General features: G+C 36.6%; 1 long non-coding RNA gene across 1 annotated transcript in view; it reads left to right on the top strand.

Annotated features, from left to right (window-relative positions):
- LOC308199744 overlaps positions 1-366 on the top strand; it is a 32,872-nt gene extending 32,506 nt beyond the window's left edge. Inside the window, exon 3 of the long non-coding RNA XR_013954902.1 lies at positions 1-366. This exon is cut by the window's left edge and continues 19 nt beyond it. This is a non-coding gene — a long non-coding RNA (uncharacterized lncRNA).
- The last annotated feature ends 15,272 nt before the right edge of the window (positions 367-15,638 follow it).

The raw sequence follows: 15,638 nt of genomic DNA, 5'->3' as shown, positions 1-15,638 counted from the left end.
ATCTTTATTTGAAAATGTGTACACCTGGGAAGCATGCAGGATGTCAGCTTTGTATGGCCTGATTAAAGTGTACTGTGGTGCAAGACTTGGCAAGGAACAAACATTTGCAGGACGGTTGTACTTTGAGAATACTTCATACTCTGCCTGAAGAAACAGAAGTTTGCTTGCATCACTTTGATTTGCTGTGCTGAGCAGTTGATTATTAAGATGCTAATAAGCGAGATTGAATTGTAGCCTGACAGTTAAAGACAGTACTTTTAATTTCATAAATATAAGTGAGTTTAAATGCTGATGGATTTTGTCCCAGTGAATGAAAATATCAGCTTTTAAGAGATGGATAATAAACATTTTGTACCATTCTGTTTAGTTTTGTGTATGCAAATTTCCTCTGTACAATAAAAGTAAGATACTTTCTGCTCATTTAAGCAAAGAATTAACTGACGAATGTGGGTATTAACACTGAAGCTGAAGGCAAGCCCTTCTAGTTACTTCAGTCCTGCTGTGAAAACAACCAAAGCTTTTTCTAAAATACAGAGCATCCATTGTGCTACAATGAGAGCATGTGAGGAAATTTAATATGGTTCCCACTTTTGTCTACAAGGGAAGCTAATTCTTATTGCTAGTTTTATTTGGCTTTTCGTCCTCTGTATTAGACTTCAGCTATATAAACAGTGATCACGAATGCAGAGAGCATTGATCCTTCTTGCTCTTTCGGCAGATGAAGTACCCATTTGATTAGAGTTTCTATCTCCCAAAGCAGAGCTGTGGCTCTTGTGACTTTTCATGGTGTATAGCCCTGGCAGCTAGTGAGCAGCTCTCTGTATTCCTCTTCCTCCAGCGCACAAGGACATCAGAGTACCCTTCATCACTCAGGATGCAATGTTTTGGAAAGGTCATCATTTCTCATGTTGGTCAGAGAAGGTTCAGTTTTTCTTTGGTGGCAAAGGGTCATATATTACAGGATCTCTCCAAGTCTCCACATCACTCATTTCTGCTTTCCTTTACTTCCATTAGTGCAGGGGCATCTAAATGGTTGTTTATGCTATTTCTGTCATCTAAAAAAAAAAAATCAGTGTGGGTTATTCACTGACAAGAAATTAATTCATGGCTGTTTATAATATTGTATTTCCCACATATTTTGCTCTGCAATGGTGTTAATCATTCATCTGTGGCTTTGTTAAGTAACATTTTGGTACTGTTAGCACGGGTTTCATTTCACTAGTGACTCACTCCAGCTGCCTATTTTACAGAAGGATCAGTCAGTAAATAGGATCCAAAGCGATCTCTTCTCTCATGTGCACTTGTCTGGGGATTTAAAAAACAGAAGGCAATTAGCCGGTTTCAGCTGTCTGGATAAGCAGGGCACAAACTCAGAGTGAAGGCCCAAACAACCTTAAATGTGTATGAACAAGGAGGCTGCTTTGCTTGTGGTGTGAGCTAGTGTATTGGTTAGACAGAAGTGGCTGATATCCCCGTGATTCACGGTGGCAGCTTCTGCAGTTGTTCATCGCCAGTTCAAGCAGGCTGCTGTCAGCAGAGCCTGCAGGATGCAGGCTGAAACAATGAGTGTATGTCCATAAAACCCCAGACACTTACCTCTGGAGAACTTGTTTCTCCTTACCATGTCTCAGCATTTAGCTAACACTCTTCCTCCTGCATCACCTCTCACTTTTATTTGTAATTAATCATTTAATCAACACTCTTATGTTTGAGTCTCCTGCTGTAAGTGGCCAGACAAATGATTGTGACATGTCCTGTGACACATAAGTATGTTAGGGCTTATGTACATAATATGCATGTTTCAGTGCTGTTCCAATACTGTTTTAACAACCAAAAGAACGTTGTTGTTAAAAACAAGACACTTGATCTTTCCATTTTGAATAAAAATCTAGTGATGTTCTGAAGATACTTTTCTGCATTTTTCATAAAACTTTAGAAATTAAAGCAGGCTTCATTTTCAATTGGAAAGGATGATTACAATTTTTTTCTCTTTTGAGTTTGTGAAAAATAATTAAAGAAGCAGTGACATATTTCAAATGTTTTTAAAATCCCCACTGAGGAGAGAGAGATAATCTTGTGATCACATCTTGATCTTCTATTCAGTGGAATCGCAATTAAAGTTCCCACTGACTATAGTAGTGCCACAGAGGGCAAATACATAGCTGGTTATGGAAGAAAGGAATTTTAGACAGGGAAGTTTCAACTTTTCACAACTTATCCATGATGAGAAACATTTTTCTCTAAATGAGATTAGGAAACATAGTAGCTCTGAATAGGTTCAAGTCTTACATATTCAAAACAACATCACTTTGTAACATGGACTATTTTAGGCTTGAAGCACTGGTGTGTTGTTTATACATTTAAGTGCATGCTATGCCAGATTTGTCTCCACACATATCATCAGTTTGTCACACATACAAAGATTTTTGCATCCCTTAGGATCACTGTATATAAAGTTCCTTGCATGAGTGGTGTTTAAAGATTTGATTTTTTGTCATCTTTATACTGCTATATGCACCAATGCATTAAATTGTTCCCTATTCTGTAAAGGGAACAACATATATTTTTGTATGTAATTGAATCAGGCTTGACCCTGGCTTTTCAAGTTGGGACAGTGTTGTCCATGGGACCACATAGAAGGCAGTTTGTTAAATGAACAACATCATGGGAAATTATTAGTGTACTTAAGTGGATCAAATGTGTAAATTCACATTTTCAAATAACACTTTATTATTTAATCTAGCAGGTTGCTAACACAATATTGAACAGATCTGTCGTTAGCTTTTTAAAAGTACTTCAGACCAGTGTTTGTAGTACATTAATGGCATGTAGCTCTTGCAGTCTAATGTGTTAGCTGGGCAGGTTTTTCCTTCTATTCTCTGCAGAGTTGCATGTACTGAACCTGCAAACATTTAGACACCTGCTTTTAATGTTGATTTTTATTGGTATTTCTCATTCACATAAAGCACGTAAATAACATCAGGGTCTTATCTACAAGCTTAGGGTCTTAGTTGTTAGTATTGCTCTATTTAGCTGAGTAGCATTATCTTTGAGTGTACTTGAGGCATAATTTTACCAGAATTTATAGCATTGTTATATTAACTCCTAGATGAGATTTAGGTTGTGACCTCCCAGCAGGCTTAGGCATGTTACCTGTAATCTTTGACATGCATGCACTTTATCATAGGCAAAACTCCTGCTTTCAGATCAGTCATATTTTAGGACTCACAACTGATATATCAGTCACAGCATAAAATGCTATCATTCCTGTAGACCAACTGTTTACCAGAGTATAACACAAACTCTCCTCCTGTGTCTCATTTCATCACACTGTTCCACATAGTGATGTTTCAATGTGAAATGAAGTTTTTTCATGCTGTGCTTCTGAGTAGAAAAAAGACAGAAGTACATGTATGATAAATGGCAAAGGTTCCAACAGAAACCTTGCAAAACAATACAATTTGGAAGCATTACATTTGCTTAAATAATTTAGTACATAAATGGATCTGTTAAAGTTTTATAACCAAATACTGTTTATGTGGCTTTTGGTAGAAAACCAGTTGTGTTTCCACTGAATCACTTAATCTTATATCTTACTTTGAAATTAGGAAATATAACTAGCTTGAGAGTTGTCATTACAAAGTACTTTTGGAATCAGTGTCATTATAAAACTATTCTGGTCTTTTAAATAAACTCATATATTTTTCCCATTAAAAAAAATCTCTGAGGTGAATTTTTTGTTAGCTTTATATCAGACTAAGCTGCACAGTTTTAAGCAGATATTTGATCTCATACAATAATAGTAATATTTAAACTTGTTCTCTCAGATATTAAAATGTGCACTGAGTTTGGTGGGATATTCTTGTTCAGCCTTTATTTATAATGTAATTTTTAAAACTGTCAACAACATTATTGTTGCTGCTATTAGGACTGATATATTCTGAAAATCAGGACTGATAATACTTGATCTTAAAAGACAGATCAATTGCAGGTATAGTCGAAATTACGGACCATTTGAAAAAATAGGTGTCTGTCATTGTATACTGAAATAATGGAGAGTTCAATGTTTGTTAAGAATCCAACCAAAACATAATCTCTCCTAATAGTCTTAAATGAAAAACAATATCCAGGGACCAAATGTAATAAGGGAAACTAACTCCACTTTCAGTGAATGCATAAGTGCATTTAGTGTCTTCAGAAATTTCCCATATCTAGAGTTTATAAGTGTGGGTATACAAATATATAAGAGTGGGTATAAAAATCCTTAAAAACAAGCACATGCCCAGGCATTTTCAAGGTGTAGAGCAGATTGACAGGAAAAAAACTGTTGATAGTGAGTCTCTGCAGGGATTATTTTTTATCAGGCTTGTTTGTTCTATGTGGCATTTTTTAGCCTGTTGAAACATTCATTATAATGAACGCTGATTCTACTGTTCCCCTTTGGGTTTGAGAAGCATGCTGCCCTACCTCACTCGACACCATCCTTTTCCTAGAAACAGATTCTCCTTCCTCCTATTCATTGAGAATTTGGCATTTCTGAGAATATGTCGTACATATTATCATGTGTGCAGTGTCTTTTTTTTTTTGTTGTTGTTGTCTGTGAGCTTGCTATTTTAAGGTGGAAAATATTTTGGTAGGAAGGAATTTAGTGTTCCTGTGTAACAGCTAAAGAGTTTTATATTCTTAACTAGGATTTTTTTATAGTTCTCAATCTTTTAAAACAAAAAGTAAAGGATGTTGCAATAAATGCTGGACAAAAGCTGTCATGAATTTTCTTAATTAAAAATCTTTTGGTTTTTTTTTAGGTTGTAATTCATGATACCTAAGTAACAGCTGTGAAATACAATCTTCTGGTGTTATGAAAGCTGTGAAATAGTGTAAAAAAAATAAATCCTTAGTTAAAAAAAAGTCAAACTTTGTTGGAAAAGATCTATACCTTTTCCATGTAAATCAGTTCAAATCAGTCTTATGGATAGACTCAACAAGTATATAACTACTTTCAAAAAGTATTTAACAGTACATACTTATAAAAACAAAGATTTTTCACAACCAAGGACTTAATTTCTTGGATAATTTTGGTTTAACTGTAAGCGAACAAAAAAAACCAAAATATTTTGAGGTCTGCAAAAGCTGCATGTACACCCCCCCCCCCCCCGAGATGATGTTAAATCATAGGAAATTATCTAATGTTTAATTTCTTGTTATGAGGCATTTACGCAGAACTGTGGCTACAGACCTAAAAATCACACTGTTTTGGAATGACATTTACCTTTAAATGTGTCTAGTGCAAAGACTGATTTATTAGATGACCACTCTCTCTGACACCAGGTAATAAACACTGATATATTAATCATGGAATTTAATATTTATAGTATTTGTTAAAGATAACTATGAATAAAGTTGTTGACATTTTATTAACTATACAATGTAGTAAGTAAATGAATTGTGGACCCCATACTAGAGAATTTGGTGTAGTACATGATCTATCCCATACAAAAAATAAAATGAAAATGCTAAGCATGTCTATTTTGCTCACTAGAAAGCCTGAAAAACATGAATAGCCACTTGTACTCAGAATTCAATATTTCAAAAATTCTTCCTATGGAGGAACAAGACAGCCATGCCAAAACAGGAACTTAAATGGAATTAAACTATTTCAGTAATGATCATACTGTTCAGAGTCCAGGCAGGTAATATTAGCATTTCTAAAATTGAAATTAACTTAAAAAAAAAAAAACCAAACCTATATGCATACAACCTGAAATATCATGTACCTAATCCAATACATTGGTTTACATTCCTTCCCCCCCCCCCCCCCCCCCCCACCTCCCCCCCTTGTTTTTCTTACAGTTTTTACAGTACTATCAGACCCAGGGGAAAAAAATTACACTTTTAGATATTGCACTGTCTATCTGATTTTATTTTGTTTTCATTTTATTTTTTTCAAATTCCACGTTTTTCCATCTGGATGAGGTTTGAAACCCAAAGATGAGCCCACTAATCTGTACGCAACTACAAATGAATAATATTTACTTGGCATGCTACTTTTATTTATTCATCATCAGTGACTTCCTACACGCCCTCCAAAAAATGAAAATAAGACTGGATTAGCACATGAATCTGTTTTCATTTCTTTCATTCCATCAAAGAAAATCCAGACCTAGGCAGAAAATGTACTGTGACAACATCAACTAAAGCTCAAAGATTTCTTTTATTTGAATTAGCTGTATGTTCGTAAGTTTCTGTGTGAAAGGTATACAAAAAGTGTCAATGTACTTTGAACGACGCAGAATCTTGTAGTTGAAATTCCACATAACTAATGTTAGTTGGCTAAGACTAGAGCTGAAGATGAAATGATTGAAGACCAGAGGAAGCAGCGAGTTGAAAGAGCAGAAATTGTTTCATTCTCCTCAATTTACTGGAGTGTGCCTTCTCATTGTTAGTTAGATTTACAATCTGGTCTTGTTGGATCCTCATCTGTTTCTATTTACTCTGATAACAAAAAACCCCAAGAATGTTATATTAATCTGCTTATGGCAAAAAGTTTCTCTCTACTGCCAGTCTTGCCATGTGTATTTGTGATTTTTGTCACCAAGAGTGAAGGTTATTGCAGGCTGTGTGTTTTGAAGTTTATATTTTAAAGACTTCATAGGAAAGTGCAGAATGCACCCATCTGCTGAGGTTAGTCTGCCCTGCAGAGCACAAATTTCACTTATGCTTTTTGTCCCCCTTCATTCAAACTCAGCTTGAATGAAGCTTTCCTTTCTCTTCACTCTCCACAGAATAAACTGATTTGGAATGAGGCACTCTCACAGATCAGGTCTTACCTCTCTGCATACCAAGCAATTACAGTTAGCCGTTGCGAATAACCAGGCTCCTTTAGTTTTAGCAGGGTAGAACTGGACTAGTTGTATTCAGTGTAGTTTTTTCTTTCTGAGAAACAGCTGTTTCTAACGAAGTGTAAGTCAGTAAGATAATGTCACTGTAAACCATGGCTAGCTGAAAACCCTAACTGGTACAAAATATCCATTGGAGTCTTTAGCACTCGGTTGAGCTGGCCTGAATTTCTTGCACACCAGTAAGGAGATATAGTGGTGTTCATCATGCCTGTCAACAAAAAAGGAATGTTTTTTTTTTTTTTTTTTCATGAACAGGAAAAGTGGCATGTCTAGATATCCTGCACCAAGGGCTGTTTTGGGCAAGTCCTGGCACTTGAGTGTCTCAGTAAAACTTTGATTCTGTTGAGGTTAATTGGAACTTTGCCTTCAGCAGAATTCAGATTTATCCCTAGGCATTAAACATCCCACAGCATTTTAAGCAGTTTAAAAGCAATAGATATATTCTTCTGGCTCAGATAAAGCACGATTTACAGTGAATTGAACCACAAACTCAAAATATCCACTGAATATAACTAGACAAAACAAAAAACAAGGTACTTATTTCATTGCAAGATTGTATGTGTGCAGAAGAAAAATGATAGCCTGCACAGAGTTACAGAGGATCACCAGAAAGAAGTTCTTATCAACAAACTAAGGAACTTTATAAATTATTCCCTTTAGCTTGAAATTTCACTAGAAACATATGACCAACAGTAGCAAGAACATAATACAGAGATTGCAGTCTCCAACAACTTCATAAAACATCATATCAAATTAGAGAAGAGGACACAATAAAAACATTGAGCAATTAGTTCTAGAATTCTTTAAAGAGTCAACACCAGGCTTAAAATCTTCAGGTCTGTACAAGATCAAAGAAAATGGCAAGGGTCTTACTGAGAGTTGATCTCTTTCTGAGATGGTAGTAGTAGAATGAAAGTTTGATGTTTTATATACTTAAAGACACAGATTAAAATATTTTAATGAAGGTAAAAGTGAACTCTGAAGTGGCCAGCCTTAATAAAAATGATACCATGTACAGTTCTGAGCTTGCCTTGCTTACCAGTGTGTGCTTATTTTAAATTGGAACTGCAGAATCCAAAGATCTGAAGTGAATGAACACACAATTATGTTCTATTCTTTTAATTTGGTATTGTTGATCCTTTAGGCTCCTTTAAAATCACGATGGCATAGATTAAAACAAAAAAATTCCAAGGTCTTGACCTTTTATGGGTCTATGAAATAAATATAGAGTTCATAGCTGGGGACATGATCATTTTGGTTGAGATAAATTGAAGCTGACAAGGGGACAGGCTCTGAGGGAGCAAAAACCACTCTTCTGTGAAAAACAAGACCAATAAAATTATTCCTGTATTACAAAATACATATTTTTATAAATATCAATATTTATTGACTGGGATCCTCAAACAGTACAAGATTCAGAAGACATCAGTCAAAGTAAATGGTATAAAACATTTTAACACTAACTAGTTTATTGTCTTTGTGAATTATTGAAAATATAAGGATTGTTATGTTTGAGGTTAGGCATTTAATTCTAGAACCTTAAAAGCTGAATATGTTGACCACTAGCATTAGTTGTTCACATTGAGAAACACATGGACATTAAAAACCACAGCTTGAATTTTTGAAAAAGAATACCATGACTGAAAGGCAGCTGGAACTGCTAAAGCAACACATGACATGAGAGGCAAGAGCTACTTTTGCTTTTCAAAGAATCAAATGTCCTCCTCTTAACCTCTTGCCTCCAATGAGTTGAACAGAGCTATTAATTACTAGTCCAGCGAGGTGGTCTGATGAAGCTTTATCAGTATAGCACATGAGACCTATGCTTGCAACTGATTCAAAGGGTTCCTTTTCCCACAGAGGCAGAGTTCAAATTCATGGAATACAGGGCTCGCCTTGCTCCTGGTCTGCATGTTACTCCTTCACTGGATCATCTTGGCCAACCCCTCTGTGGAGCCAGGCATGCTCCCCAAGTGTGGGGAGCACACTTCCTCTCTGAGCAAGGAACACGTGAATCTGTAAACTCTTTGGGGAAGGAACACAAGGAGTATTTGCTTGTATAGTGGTTTCTGCATCCAGCAGTAACAGCTACATCCTCATAAAATGCAGCACTTAAGATGGTCAAGGAAATAGTCGCAGCATGACAGAGAGAGATTACAACTTCATTTTCAGTCCCATCCAAAATTAACATGAAATGATATTGCCAAGCAAAACAGCCTCAGCACTTAATTTGGGGCATTAGCGATGCCATTATGAAATATGAGCTGCTGATTCTCATCCTGCCTCAGAAGCTTTTTATGCTTCCCAGATCAGCTTGCTTGGTGAATTAATCAGATGAAAAAGGCTCAGTTCGCCTGCACGAGAAACTGAAAGGATTGTCTGATGGCTTATGAAGCTATGTGATTTGTTTCATGGTGTGGGGACACTGAAAGAGAATTTATATTAAAAAAAGAGGTCTTGGAACACAGTCCTGCATGTGGTCAGCTCAGTGGGGTATCATTTGAAGCAGAATGTGAACAAGTAGAATTGAAATGGAGGGATCTTTGAAGAGTAATGAAAAAGGGGCTTTGGTTGCCAATAAAACAACTGGGATACTGAAGGGGGATTCTTCAATCATTTAAAATCATTCTACTCAGTAAATTTATTGTATTTTTTCTTTCTTAGGGAATATGGAGGAATAAAAGGTAGATGAACTCTTCAACAACCTGAATCATGTTCCACATCTTTCTGGAGAATTTGCATGTGGTTGCAATTTTCTCATAGCAACTGCTCTTCAGGAGCAATTTCTTCCCTCTTTGCCTGTTTATGCTTTAGGAATCCTGGCTTCAACTCTGTTGCAGTCATTGATTATCTTCTCTGGTTTCGATGGGGTAAGGGTGTGATAGCACTGTGCCTAATGTGCCAAATGCTGCTCAAGGAATATGCCTTAGACCATGCAAACAACAAAAGATAAACCTTGACCCCACTGACTGGTCAGGACTTGGCATTTCACTCCTGGTTTACCTTGTCCTCTTTAGCATAATTCCAGCTTTGGAGCCCCACACAAGACTTTTCTGCTGCTTCTTATTCCTTCTTCATACATCTTTTGGGAGGTGGAGTTGAACTCCCTTCCGTCAAAAGCATATGGTTTCTGGGTTGGATACTCAGACTAAAGCTTCACACTGGTTAACAGTGTACTGATAATTGTATATGTGCATATATATAAATATATAACTTTCTATGTGATCTTTACATACATACTTATTAATTTTATATGTATGTATAAGTCTAGAAATAAGATATATCACATAGCCTGCACTCTGGAGATTAGCTTGAAATAAATATAGTCACATAAAAATAAAGAGATGTTGCTATTTGTATAGGCAGGAAAGATATAGCTTTTCTGATTAGTAAGAACTTTCCAGATTTGTGATTGTTTTCCCGTATACTGAATTCATTCAGAAAGATGAAATTATGATCTTTTGTTGAACAATCAAGAAAAGATTGCTTAGATTGCTCAAGTTTCTGTAGATGTTCTGGAAATGCTTTATTTATATTTTTGCTTTCTTCGGTATATTTTTTCTAATATTTTTAAATAGGAAATTGCTTTGGACTTTCTCCTCCCCTTTGCCACATTTCTTAATTTGTAATATAGAAAAAAATGGTGTATTTGACTTCTTTCCTAAGATGGTCTGGGATGGAAGATTTATGCTTCTTTTTCACAAACAGTTTTGGTTAGAACAAACTAACATTTCTCTGTAAAACAAAAACAAACAGATCCCCCTCCAACACCAGCCAGCAGAAGTATTCTGAGATGTCTTCAGTTAACCATTTGGAGATCTTCACAGAAATGCCTCCAAATCACCATGGCATCAACAGACCACTGAGAAGCTGGGGAATTTTACCATGGTCTGTTCCGTCTTCACTTAGAATATACAAAGAAAAATGGAAGGGCTTTGTCATCAGTCCATGCTGATAATTATTTTAAGGGCATAAGGAAAGGAGAGAAGTGAAGCTTGGATGACAGGGTACTACATTAGTTCTGTCCAGCCTAAATATTTCTTCTAGACATATTTGGGAGCTTTTGCTTTAGTTGTTCTCTGGATTACAGCTATAGCAATATGGTACCTCTGCAAGTTAGTATTCTCTGGGGATGAGTGGTCAGTAATTAACAATGTAAAACAACGCACAGTAATTTAGGAGAGAAAGTTAAGAAGAACACCTCATTCAATTAAAACTTGGCAAGGCAATGTAATTACCCATCCTGGATTTTTGCCAGGATGCAGGAGCTTGTACCTTATCACCTTAAAAAAGCAATGTGGGATATATAATCAGGATAAGCCTCTATAAACTGTTGGGTTTTAATTAATTTTTAAAGCAGAATTTCGAAAGCAGAGATGCAACAGAGCTCACGGGGCTGTAATGAAAACCAATCCATTTCTTCTTGCTAACCTCATCAATAATTTCAGAGAATTCTGTTCTTAGATAAAATTAATTCAAGTCCAGTGTTCAAAAGTTAATCTAAGTCTGCTGTCTGACTAATTGTAATGTTATTGATTTAGGTGTAACACCTAAATATACTGTGATAATAGGCTATTTCCATAGAGAATATAGCACAGACTTTGCCAAGGCATCATACCGCTTCATTTTATACTCACCCTGGCTCAGACCAGCTGAAACAACTGGGACTAACTAACATGCCCCCTTTACTCTGCCCACACAGTCTTTACTGTAGCCCAGATCACTTTAGGCACAGCAAAGGTAATAAGCAAAGAGTGATGTTCCTAGTTCATTGCCATTGGTGTCCTTTTCCACTGGAGAGGTCTCCCTCTACTACCTCAGTCTGTCTTGAGATGTACATCATATGTGTGCTCCATCCCTCCTACCTGCTTACCCTTCTGTGCAAGGGAGCATGGCACTGACAGAGCTGCATGTGTGCTCCTCTAATCAGGCAAAATCCCATTGCGTTGAGCAGAAATTCACCTAAGCAAAGATTTTCTCTTTGTAGTATCCCTGATAGAAACTGGTCACCCAAACAGTACCTTTAGCCCATGTTTATGAATAATTTCTCCCCCCCCCACCTTACATTGCCAAGAAAAATTTTTACTTTTCTACCTACTGCTGTTGCTTGTAAATTACTCTTGAACTCTAGAGTTGAGGGAGTCACTACTTTATCTCTTTCCTAGATGCAGCTTCCTTAGGGATTGAAATTCATTTATATTCTATATGAAGCAACAGTTGTGTTGCACGTTTCTACTTTTCCCTTTCCAATTACTTTTGGGCACTTAAGGGTAAAATTTCAAAGCAAGTACCAGTCTGTGTAACTCTTATGATTTGTTGATGAAATATATTTTCAGCTCTCTGGTTCTCTAGTTTGAAATATATGATTACAAGAAAGAGAAAGCTTTATGTTAACTAAATATTTACTAACATGAAGGCAGCCTAGTGAAACACAAATTTACACAGGCAAGTGAGTTGTGCAACTAATTCTTGTGTCTGGTTTCCGCAGGTTGAAAGCTAGAATTCATGGCAACTAAGTGTCATTCAGACTAAAAAACTCTTTGGCAAAACAGTGCAAAACTAATTAACTATGAAACATAAAATTAACCTAATGAATAGAAGTTTCTGTTAAGACCGAAAGTGGTGGACCTGCCTGATATCTCACAAAAGGGTGTGGTTGGAAAATGGGTTTAGGGAATGAAGGAAGCAGTGAAGGGAGCAGGGGGCAGGAGAGGAGGCTGAAACATCTTCAAGAGAGATTTTAGTGTAAGAGCACCCATGAGGAAGTTAAACTCAATAGGACAGTCAGAGAACTGTTGAGTTTACATAGGTTTAACATAAAATTTTGCTTTCCTCCATCTGAATGATGGACTTTAATCCTTCCTTTCGTAGGATCCAAACTGGGTATTTAACAGCTTTTTGAGGCCTGCCTGTGATTTCTGATATTTCTTAGTGGCAGTACAGTAAGCTTTGTTCCAAGCCAGAACCTATCTAGAACACCCTGAAAAGAATGTGGCATTTCAAGAGAGACAATGCTGTTACCGTCTTTTGCCAGTAACCAAAATAAAAGTGAGTGTCACTTCCAGAGGTTATTCGCATCCTTTTGTGTAGGTCTTTTGATGTTTTGTGGATACTCTCTGGATCTAGAAGGACCAAAAATAAGTCTGTAATTTTTCATCCATGAAAAATAAGGTCTACAGCGAAGCAATGGTACACAGCAGACCTTTATAGACTTCTCTGTTTCATTATAGACAACAAAGGAGTATCTAGGACATAGATGGCAAAAGTCTGTTGAAATCAATGGAATTGCACTAGCTATGGAAAATTGTATGCTACAATCTTCCCGCAGAAGATATATAGTGACTGGAAGTTAATTGGATCTGTATTGCTTTATACCAGCTAAATATATAGCCCTTTGTATAAAGAGTATGGGTGAATGAGGGATCTGCATTTCTTTAACTGACTCAAAACAAAAAAAAAAAGATCAGAATTTTCCTCTGAGAAACTACAAAGAAAAAATTATCTATGACCTTCCTGAGGATGTTGGGTAGCTCGATCAGTGAGGGAATAAGAAGAAATAGGTTATGACCTTGACAAAGGAAATGAGCCCTAGTGAAAGCTTTCACTAATGCTCACTAATACTCAGGGAGTACAAGGAACCTGATGTCAGAAGTGATGAAAGTTTTGATGAAACATACAGTGTACATTTTATGCCACGGAAGAAGCTGAGAATGGATTTTAGCAGGCAGAGTTGAAGATTTCACACAGTTTTACTTTGCATTTATGACCAGATCTGTCTTTGAGGTAGATCTTAGCTTATCACGTCCTCCTACATTCATAGGGAAAATGTGGTTAAATATTTATTGGACACCTTCCAGTCTGTGAAAATATCCATAGCTAAAGAGGATGCTGGAAAAAGTAGAAGAAGCTAAATAATGGAAAACTGAATCAAATAAACATATTACTCATATGTTTTTTACCAAAATTGTCTCAAATCTTGAAAAAATCCTGCACATAATTCATAACAGCTTTGGCTTGTAAATCGGCACTTCCTCTGCAGATGACAGTAGATTTCATTAATCTTGGCAGTATTAAAGGGCAATATTTTAAAATAAATTAATGTTCTGGAACACTTTCTTCCATGAGCTCTGCATAAACAGACTTTCTTTCAGTAGGATTCCTATTTCCCCTTTTCAGTTTCAATAAACTATTTTAAAGAAGGGAGAGAGGGACCATCCCAAACTTAATTGTGCCATAGCTTCTCAAACTCAAGAAATATCCCTGTTTTTTACTGCTTTTCTTTCAAATGAAGGATATGACAGGCAAGTCATTAAAAGTTTTTCCCTTTTCTTCCTCTGAACTATATTAATTGGGAGACAAAAAGTAAGAAGTTGGAACAGTTATCTTAAAGATCTGAAATATCACTTATTTCCTTTCCCATGAACTTACACATCCATATTCAAATGCAATGCCTAGACTGTGCCCTGGTTTACAGCTTATAATGGTGCATGAAACTGTTTAACACTTTGATCACAAACATTGATTGCCAATGCAGAACATAGCGACAGTTAACAAAGCAGCGACAAAGCTGTAGCATAACATTTTGCGGGCAGCGGCATTAAAAAGTCAACATTTCATTTGTATTCTTCCTATGTGGCTTTTATTTTATTTTATTTTGGATAAAACTACTCGTTTGTCTAGAGCCCGTATAACTAAAAGCCAATCACTGGAGCTAACTCACAGGTGGCGTAGATGGGTCTGAGGGTGAATGGACAAATAGGCTCTCATTTGAGATTTGGAAATTTGGGAAAGCTTATTCACTTTTCACAGTGCCCATAGAGATCCAGGACAGGTCTAGCAATAGGCAATGCAGATTTCTTCCAAAAGGAAATGGAAAAGGAAATGCTTCCATGCAAATGGTGAGGTTGAGAGCCCCTGGCTGTGCTTAAGGCCTGTGAAATGAAGCTTGTCCATAAAGGGGAGTGGGCTGCGCAGATCTGTTTCTCCATTCTTCAACCAGCTAAGAAATGGAACCGTATTAGCTCTGCTGCCTGGGCCTTTGACTCCTATAAAGGCTTGTGTGTCAGGATTTGTTGCACAGTGTGAAAACCAACTAGTAAAACAGCATACTTGTTTGTCAGTGAGCTGATATTAATTACACTTGCTCAATTTACAGTAATAAAATGAATTTTTCCAAGTGTCAGAGTTTTAAACACAGTCTAGCATCTGAAAAACATCTTGTTTGTTTTGGACTCGTACGTCCCCACTGCCGAGCTGGAATTTTGCTAACAGCTCCTGATACGTGAACCAAAAGGGAGAGAAACTCCCTCTCCCCTCACTCCGTTGTTTTTTTTTTAGTACTAACAAATGAACAGGGATGTAAAGGTACGTGTGTTAGTAAGTCAAGCAGAATGTAAGTCTTCACCTGGGGCTGATGCATTGAACACGAAGACGCTGTATTTCAAAGTCTTCTTCCTGATCAGAACCATGGTTTCAGGCTAAGCTTGTATTTTATGTAACATTTAATATCTTGGTAGTTGCCAATTGTGATGGGGTAAAACATTGTATACCAACTGTCAGCCTCATGCAAACATTTAAAAAACAGATGCTATATCTTTGAAGTCATTGTTAAGTTTAATAGCTTTAGAAAATCATTACCCAAATCCATTCCCTAAGGTCTTTTTGTCAAGTTCCAGAGGATCTAAACTTAAAACAAAACAAAACCAAACAGCCCTCCAAGAATTTATCTGGCAATTATGA

Source organism: Anser brachyrhynchus (genome assembly GCF_964034855.1).
Source record: "Anser brachyrhynchus genome assembly, chromosome: 9".
Lineage (NCBI taxonomy): Eukaryota > Metazoa > Chordata > Aves > Anseriformes > Anatidae > Anser > Anser brachyrhynchus.
This window is presented reverse-complemented; position numbering and strand designations above follow the sequence as displayed.